The sequence below is a fragment of the Tupaia chinensis genome, unplaced genomic scaffold, assembly GCF_000334495.1.
Source record: "Tupaia chinensis unplaced genomic scaffold, TupChi_1.0 Scaffold139594_1, whole genome shotgun sequence".
NCBI classification, from domain to species: Eukaryota; Metazoa; Chordata; class Mammalia; order Scandentia; family Tupaiidae; genus Tupaia; species Tupaia belangeri.
The window spans coordinates 377331-385434 of NW_006199477.1; positions in this window are offsets into that span (position 1 = coordinate 377331).

The window sequence follows — 8104 nt, forward strand, 5'->3', positions numbered from 1 at the left end:
ATGAGCAAATAAAAATATTGAAAAAAGGAGCCAGAAGGTGGCATAGTGGTTGTGGTGCTGAACTCCTACAGAACTGACTATGAGTCCCAGAAACTCATACCAGATGTGTGTGCATGCTCAAAATCCTGAGGGTAGAAAGAAAGAGAAGGGATTGCAGTATGGCCATCCATCCCTGGGGAAGGGTGGTTTCTCACTTTATCTCTCCCTGTTTCTCTCTGGGACTCCAGTGAATGAATGCACCATATAGCAAAAGTCTGTCTTAAAAAAATATAATAGACATAGATATAGAAGAAAATATAAATTGCTACAAAGTCATGAGGAACATTTGTTGCCAATGGCTACCCCATCACAAACAGAAGAGAACTGTGAGTATCACCATGAACAAGAATCACTGTGGTATCCAATTGTGTTAGATACCAAAGAGAAAGAAGGTGCTTTTGGAAGCACTAGTAAGAATCAGTGTTTTGATCAGAATGTTCTCCCATTTAAAACATGGCTTCAGCTTCTTCTTGTTTTTAGCTAAATTTCTAAATGTAAAATGGACACATGGCTTACAGGTCCTGTTTATATCAAACGTTCCACTTTTCTCATTACACCCTAAATTCCCACTATGTTGGTTTTCTTTTAATGATAATGATAAGAACTTCTTTCTTCCCACAACAAAGTGTGGTTCATGTTGTTCCTTTTCCTTGAATTCTCTTCTCCCACCCTCACTTGCTCCCCACCTGCAACCTTGTTACCTCTTGTATTTGTCAACATCAGCTTAGATCACACTTTCTTAGACACCATCCCAACCTCATTCATTAGATACAGTAATGATCCTTTGACATACAGTCTCACGACTTCTGTATGTTTCACAAGACTTAAGTTAGCATTTATTTGTATCATTATTTGCCTGATGATGGTTTCTCCAACCAAATTATTTAAGAAGTTTATTTTGTCTAAGGATGTGTGCGTTCGCAGAAGAGAGATAGAGACAGTGAGAGGGAAAGTGAAAAATCACTTTTGAGGAGGGATGGCCATGTCACAATCCCTTCTCCTCCATTCTCCTCCCAGAATTTTGGGCATACACATACATGTACCCAGCAGGAGTTTCAAGCTGCAGAGTCTGAGACTTGAATACAGCTGGCCACGTGGGAGTCCCGTGACATGTCCACTATGCCATGTGCTGGCCTCTCTCCCAACAAATTTTAATTTCTCTTAATGTGTGGGTAATTCTATCATGTTTAGCATTATATGCCTTGCAACTAACTTAGTGCCTGACAAGAGCACAGTCATGTTCCCTGGGTATAATTTACAAAGAATAAGTAAATAAACTCCCAATGAAAGAACAGTCATTAGGATAGTGTTAGGCTGGTGGATAGTGTTAGATCTATATAGCAAATCTGTATGTGACATACAGATGAAAAGCTGAAGCTATTATTTTCCTTTCTCTTAGGATGACTTCCTTTTGGCTTTATTTATGAGTAGGTTGGCTAGTGACAAATTCTCTTAGTTTTCCTTCATCTGAGAGTATATTCATTCCTCAAGAATATTTTGCTGGATATACAATTGGAATTGATAGTTTTCTTTCAGCACTTGAAAAACAACGTGGACTTCCTTCTGATTCCATAGTTTTAGATGAGAAACTGCTGTCATTCAAACTATTGTTTCTCTTCAGGCCGTGTGTAATTTCTCTTTGACTGTATTCAAGATTCGTCTTTGTCTTCAGTTTTCAGAAGTTTGATTATGCTCTGTCGTGGTGTGGATTTCTTTGAGCTTATCCTGTCTGAGCCTTGCTGAGCACCTTGACTCAGGAGGTTTATACATTTATTAAAATTTAGAGATTTAAAAAACTAATTTCTTTGAAAAAATCTTTACCTTTTCCTGCTTGAATTATGATAACATGGATATTAGTTTTGTGAATGCATGTCTACAGCTCTCCAAAGCTCTGTTAAGATTTTTTTTTACAGATTAGGTTAAGGTTAGATTATTGTTCCAACATCAAGCTGACAATTTTTTCTCAGTCATCACCAATCTATATTTTTGAGTCAAACCAATGAAACCTGATTTCTTACATTTTAGAGACCTATAGTCTCTCTTTATTGAAATATTTTACATTTTTCTGAAATTTCTCATTTTTTTACTTGGCACTGAAATTCATAACTATGCATTTAAGTAAATTTATGATTGTTCCTTTAGAATTCTTGTCAAATGGGAGTTAGATGGTGGCAGGGCAGTGAAACACAATGCTCTGCAAGGTTAAACTACAGGGTAAGATTGTTAGTTCACACCCAGAGATGACCCTGAGTATGGTAAGTACATGAATATACAGGATCTGGGGCTGGCTAAGTCTAGGGGTGGATCACAGCATCAAGACCTTATTGGGGATGCTGTCTCTCTCTGTCTGTTACTGTCTCTTTCACTCATGGAATAACTAAACGTTAGGATTGACCCAATGGTGCAGTGGTTGAGTACTGTGAATGGAGAGCCAGATTCCACACAGCCTTCCATGGTTTGAGTTCTGGCCCACATGGCCTGAGGGATACACTGGGTGCATGTGTGTGTGCGCCTGGAATCCTGGTAGGATAGAGTGGCAGGGGAAGAGGAATCGTGATATGAACATATCCCAGTGAGAGTTTCTCTCCCTCTTTACCTCTGGCTAATTGCTATGCCATCTGGTACTGAGAAGAAATTAAAAATTTAAAAAAATTATTTTAAAAAATTATGAAATGATTCCAACATCTGTGTTACATCAGTGTTAACCCTTGGATTTTTTTTTTTTTTTCTCTCATTCAAGTTGAGATTGTCCTAGTTCTTAGAATGGTATGTGGTTTTGGACTTTACCTTTGATTTGGGGATATGTGCTGACTTCCTGGTTCCTATTCAGCCTTTTCAGTAGGCAGTCACCCTGTTTAACTATGCTACAGAGGGTCTGAGTAGAGATGGAGCTCAGCTTCCCACTGGGCCTCACTGACAATACTTCCTGGGAAAAAAGAGCACAAAATTATACCAATTCACTACTGCTAGGTAGAGATGGAAGCTTAGTTCCCTGCAAGTGGAGTGCAAACTAGCATATCCACATGCCACCTCATTCTGCCTTATTGCTGACAGTGGAGGTAGAGGAGAGTAGGACTGCAGGTTGTCATTCTGATAGGTCTTACTTATACTGGGGCAATGGGGGAAAAGATGCTAAAGAGTACCATTTGCACCACCTTATTCTGCCATGCCTTGTTCAGTCCTTTGCTTGGTCCTACTAGGATAATACAAGGGAAAAATCAAAGCATTACCTGTTGTTGACAAATGAAGAGATGGAAATTTGGCTCTGTGCTTAGCCCCACTGATTCACTGACACTGGTTGGAAGGATGGGGAAGTCCTCCCGTTGATGCTAAATAAAATAGGATGGGTTTTATAACACATTTACTGTTGAGCAAGCCACTCTTTTCCTGGTTCTTTGGCTAGAGGGAGCAGACTTTTCTGGTTACTTTTTGTTTCTTTTGATGATTCTAGGTTGCAGACTCATCCCATCGTAGATCTATGGGAGGCAAAAAGAAAACCCAGGGGACCATCTTTTTATCCTCAAGTTTCCTAGTTCTTTGCCAGGCCATTGTTTCCTTTCCATTATTTTGCTTTCCTATGTTTGCTTGGTATATATTATGTTCATATTTTTGAAAAGGAATAGGAGGCTATTTCATTTTAATACAATTCAGAAGTCTTCAAAGTTATTTTTTAATATACTCCTCTAAGTTTTTATATTACTATATTTTCCTGTTAGGAAATTTAGTGATGTTGTAGAATTAAGAATCATGGATTTATTATTATTATTTTTAATAAACCAGCTCTGGATTCCTGGTCATGGATGTATACCAGAGAAAGAGAGTAATTTCTGAGAAAACAACAGCTCAAAAATTTGTTTAATTTCTGATTTGCTTACTTTCATTTTTATTAAATACTTTAGTAATTTTATGTAATTTTTTACTTATACTTAAGCAGCCAAACCTACATATTATGCACCAAGTACTACCTTTTTCTGAAGCCTAAGAAAAGTAATAAAAAATAGACACATAAAAACAAATGAAATGACATAATTAAACAATGAGATTATACATCAGAAAGAATGTATATATCATGCTAATAACTAGGAAAAAGGAGTTGTTAAGGAATTGAGACAAACTTGCAAACTGCTGAACTCCTGTGTAACATATACAAGAAAACAGTTTAACCATATTTTATTTTCCAAGTTGTTTCTGTTATAATAATTAGCATATTCTGTGTCAGACATGGGTAGTGTTAAGAGCAAAGTTGCCATCTTCTTCTTTTCATTTTTTTAATACCGATTTTTGCTATAGGGTGTGTACACTTACCGGTGAGAGATAGAGAGAGAGAGGGAGAAAGTGAAAAATCACCTCTCAGAGGAGATGGTCACTCCACAATCTTCCATTCTCTTCTTGGAATTTTGGGCACACATGCTGATGCACCCAGTATGTTTCAAGTCACCAGGTCTAGGACTTGAACTGCAGTTGGTCATGTGGGAGTCCAGTGCTTTAACAACCATACCACCTGTATGCCCTTTGATGTTTCTATCTATCTATCCAACCTATTTCTCAGAAAAAAAAATATTTTTTAATAATGTAAATGAGTTCATCCACCAAGCAGGCTGAGTCCCACATTTTTATTTCAAACTTTAAAGAAAGTCTCAGGACTGGCTTTCTGGCACACAAATGATGCATGTCTCAGGGGAAGGTGGTGCCAACATGGAGACCTTGGTTCAAGTCTCAGCCAGGTCAGTCTGTGGCATACCAGGCACAGCAAAAATGTCCAGGATCCCAGAGGCTGGTGGACCAAAAGAGGGAGGGTATTGCATTTTGTCCAGATCCTGTGAGGTGTACTCATCTTTCTTTCTCTCGTTCACTCTGCTATCATGTTGCTATCTTGAATTTAAAAAAAAAAAAGAAAGGAAAAGCTGACACTCTTAGACCCAAAAGGAATGTACCAAGTAGCTTGACAGTTCTGTGACATTCCTGGTGTGACGGGTTTTATAGTACCCCTTTTTTGCACAGGATTAGAACTGCTCAACCCATAAATGAAAGAAACTATCATTGTGCAGCTTCAAAGAAACAGAGGCTGACAGGGTATCCATCGATTACATCTTCACGGAGTAACTATACGTTAACATCACATATATAAACACATGTGTGTGTGTGAATAAAATTTTACCTGTATTTATTTACATACAAAAATTTATTTATAAATACAGATTTTTTAAAATCTAGCTCCATATTTCTATATATGCAGTGCATACATAGTAGCATTCTATATATTTTACATATTCATAGAGAATGTGCCCAAAGCTGGTGCTTCAATGACCTCAGGCTATAAACACCTTCTGTTTTTTATTTAGTAAGATATAAAGAGTCTGTCTTCCTGCAAGCTTAAATTAGCAAACTATGCTTATTAGTTGTTGTTACCAATGTTTCAAAAAATGGAGAGTAATTTTATTTTATTAAGCAAATTCACTGTTTTTAAAGTTTATTTTTCCATAAACAAGGGACACAGAGAGAAAGACAGAGAGACAGGGAGCCCCAACACAGTCTGCATGCCACAATTCACCTCCAGCTCCTGCAAGCCCTGTATTATAGACAGGCTTAGGGAGGTCTTCAGACATGAACCTGGACCCTTCCCATGTGGCTCATCCTCTCAGATGACTGTGTTATCACTACACTCTCTTTCAACGCCCTAACAAATTAACTCTTTATTGGCAAAAGGATTACGTAGTGCATAATAAATGTAAGTTTGTGCTAGGAATCAGCAATATGAGTATTAATTATTTCATTAACACTCATTAATTAAATGACTACAGACAAGTTAGAAAATCTAATATGTTACACTTCGAATTTGGAAAAAGTTTTGCAGGTACGGGGTAAAATAAAGGGTATCTAAATTCCTTTCTACCTATAAAGTTTTTCAAATTGTTACTTCAAAATTTTCATGCTAATTCTTTATAGATACCAGAAATAAAAGATTACTCGAATCAGTTGCAGCAAAGTGTGTATTTAGGAGTAGGGAGAATGCATATTTAACACTCCCTCACCTGCTATATTTTGCCCTTTATTTTTGCTATCATTTATAATAAAATTACTTCCTTGGCCTGAGCCTTCTCTGAAGGCTGCAGCTGTGTCTTCTCTGAGCCCTCTGCTATGGTGGGTGGCCTGCTGTTTTGCTTTAGGGGTCCTCAGATAGGCTCTTGCTAATACTTAAGACGTATCTCTCAAACTTGAGCCTTATCTCTCTAATGAATGCCTGTTCGCCATCAGAGCTAAGTGCCCAGGGAGAGCCAAACCTCTTGATCCCTGCTTTATGAACATCTACTTACTGGATCTCAGGGTCAGATGCTCTGTGATGTAGTCGCTCTGGTATTGTACTCTCTCCAGGAATCTAGGGTTCAAACAGCCCCTGCAGCCACTAACTGCTATGGTGATAGATGGCCTCAAGCTGGTTTGACTGCTCCAGACCTCAGGTATATGAATCCTTGTAAGCCTGGACTTGCCACTTCACTGCTCTAAAACCACAGTGTCCCTTATGCTCCCTTTAGGCAGCCTACCTTTAATTAGGTGATTCCCTAACACCCTCTCACACCTTACCTAGGCTTCCTTTCCTTGTTTAGGCAAGGCCCAAAGAGAATGATCTTGTTCTTAGTTCCCTCCTACAGCACCTATTCCAATCACATTCCTTCTTTCAATAAAGGCAAAACGGGCAATGCTATGGCATTTTTCTTCCAATCAGGACAGTTACCTACAGTAGTCAGATAATCAGATGCTGCCTATAGTCCTCAGAAAGGATCCGAATGTCCTGTATATCCAAAGAGCCTTTTTGTCTTATATGAAAGCAAAATTTTAAGGAAATGGTTGGATAAGAGCCCTACCGAAAGGAAAATGGATAAATGTAATAGAACAAGATAAGACATGGGGGAAAAAAGGACGGAAATGAAAGAAAGTTGTTAATTTTTTGCTCCGAATGTGCTAGCTTTAGTATATTCTACTCTGGATTAGACCATTAATTAACTTTTAAAAGCATTCTTCAAATATGAAAAATACTATCTTTAATGCTATATTGTGTTTTGTTTGTTTTTGTTTTGTTTTGTTTTTAGAGAGATGCTTGCTATCTACAGGGCACATGCACTCACCTGAGAGACAGGAGATAAAAGGCAAGAAATCACCTGGGGTAGGGCGGGATGGTCACACCCCAATCCCTTCTCCTCCATTCTCCTCTCAGGATTTTAGGCACACACACATACATGTGTCCAGCATGAGTTTTAAGTTTCTGGGTCCAAAACGTGAACCACGGTCAGCTACGTAGGAGTCCAGTGAAATAACCATTACACCATTTTCTAGTCCCAGGTTTGTTGTTTTTAATGCAAATCTATCAATAATTGTATGGTTTACAGTGAAAAAACCACCATGATCCTAACTGATTGAGTAAATTATGTATAATACTAAATACTTAGTGTATATCTGCAGAATCTAATTTTTTCCTCTGGTCAAGAAAAATCTTTGCTCTTTCTCACTAACATAAAAATAAGGCTCATGTTAATTGTTCAAATGGAATATAAAGATGAATATAACATAAGGCAGTCCTGAGACTCCTAAAAGACCTGGAGATTCACTTTTATCATAAAGTCATTTACTGAAGACTAAGTGAGGCAAGACCTCTAACAGTTACTTGTGCTTATTAGACACTCCCTGACCATGAGTAAAAAAAAAAAAATGACAAATACCATCAGTGTGCAAATACTAAAATGCGGATAGTGGTATTAGAGCAGCCAGACTCAGGATGAGAGCCAAATGAGAGAGTCCACAGAGTAAGACTCAGTCTCAATTCATAAACATTTTGGGCAATGTTTGCCAGTGTTTTATTTGATGTGTTCGTAAGTTGGTATTTTTAGGTAAGATTGGTCTAGAGTTCTCTTTATTTTGATGGGAGTGGGGAAATACATAGCAGATGGAAAGTATCTTTTATCAATGTTTGGAGTTAATTGTTACCTTCATTTAAAAAAAGAAAAATGGAAGCCCTGTGGACTTCAAATTGCTTGAAATTAATGATTTCTTGATTAATTGCTTTGAGAAA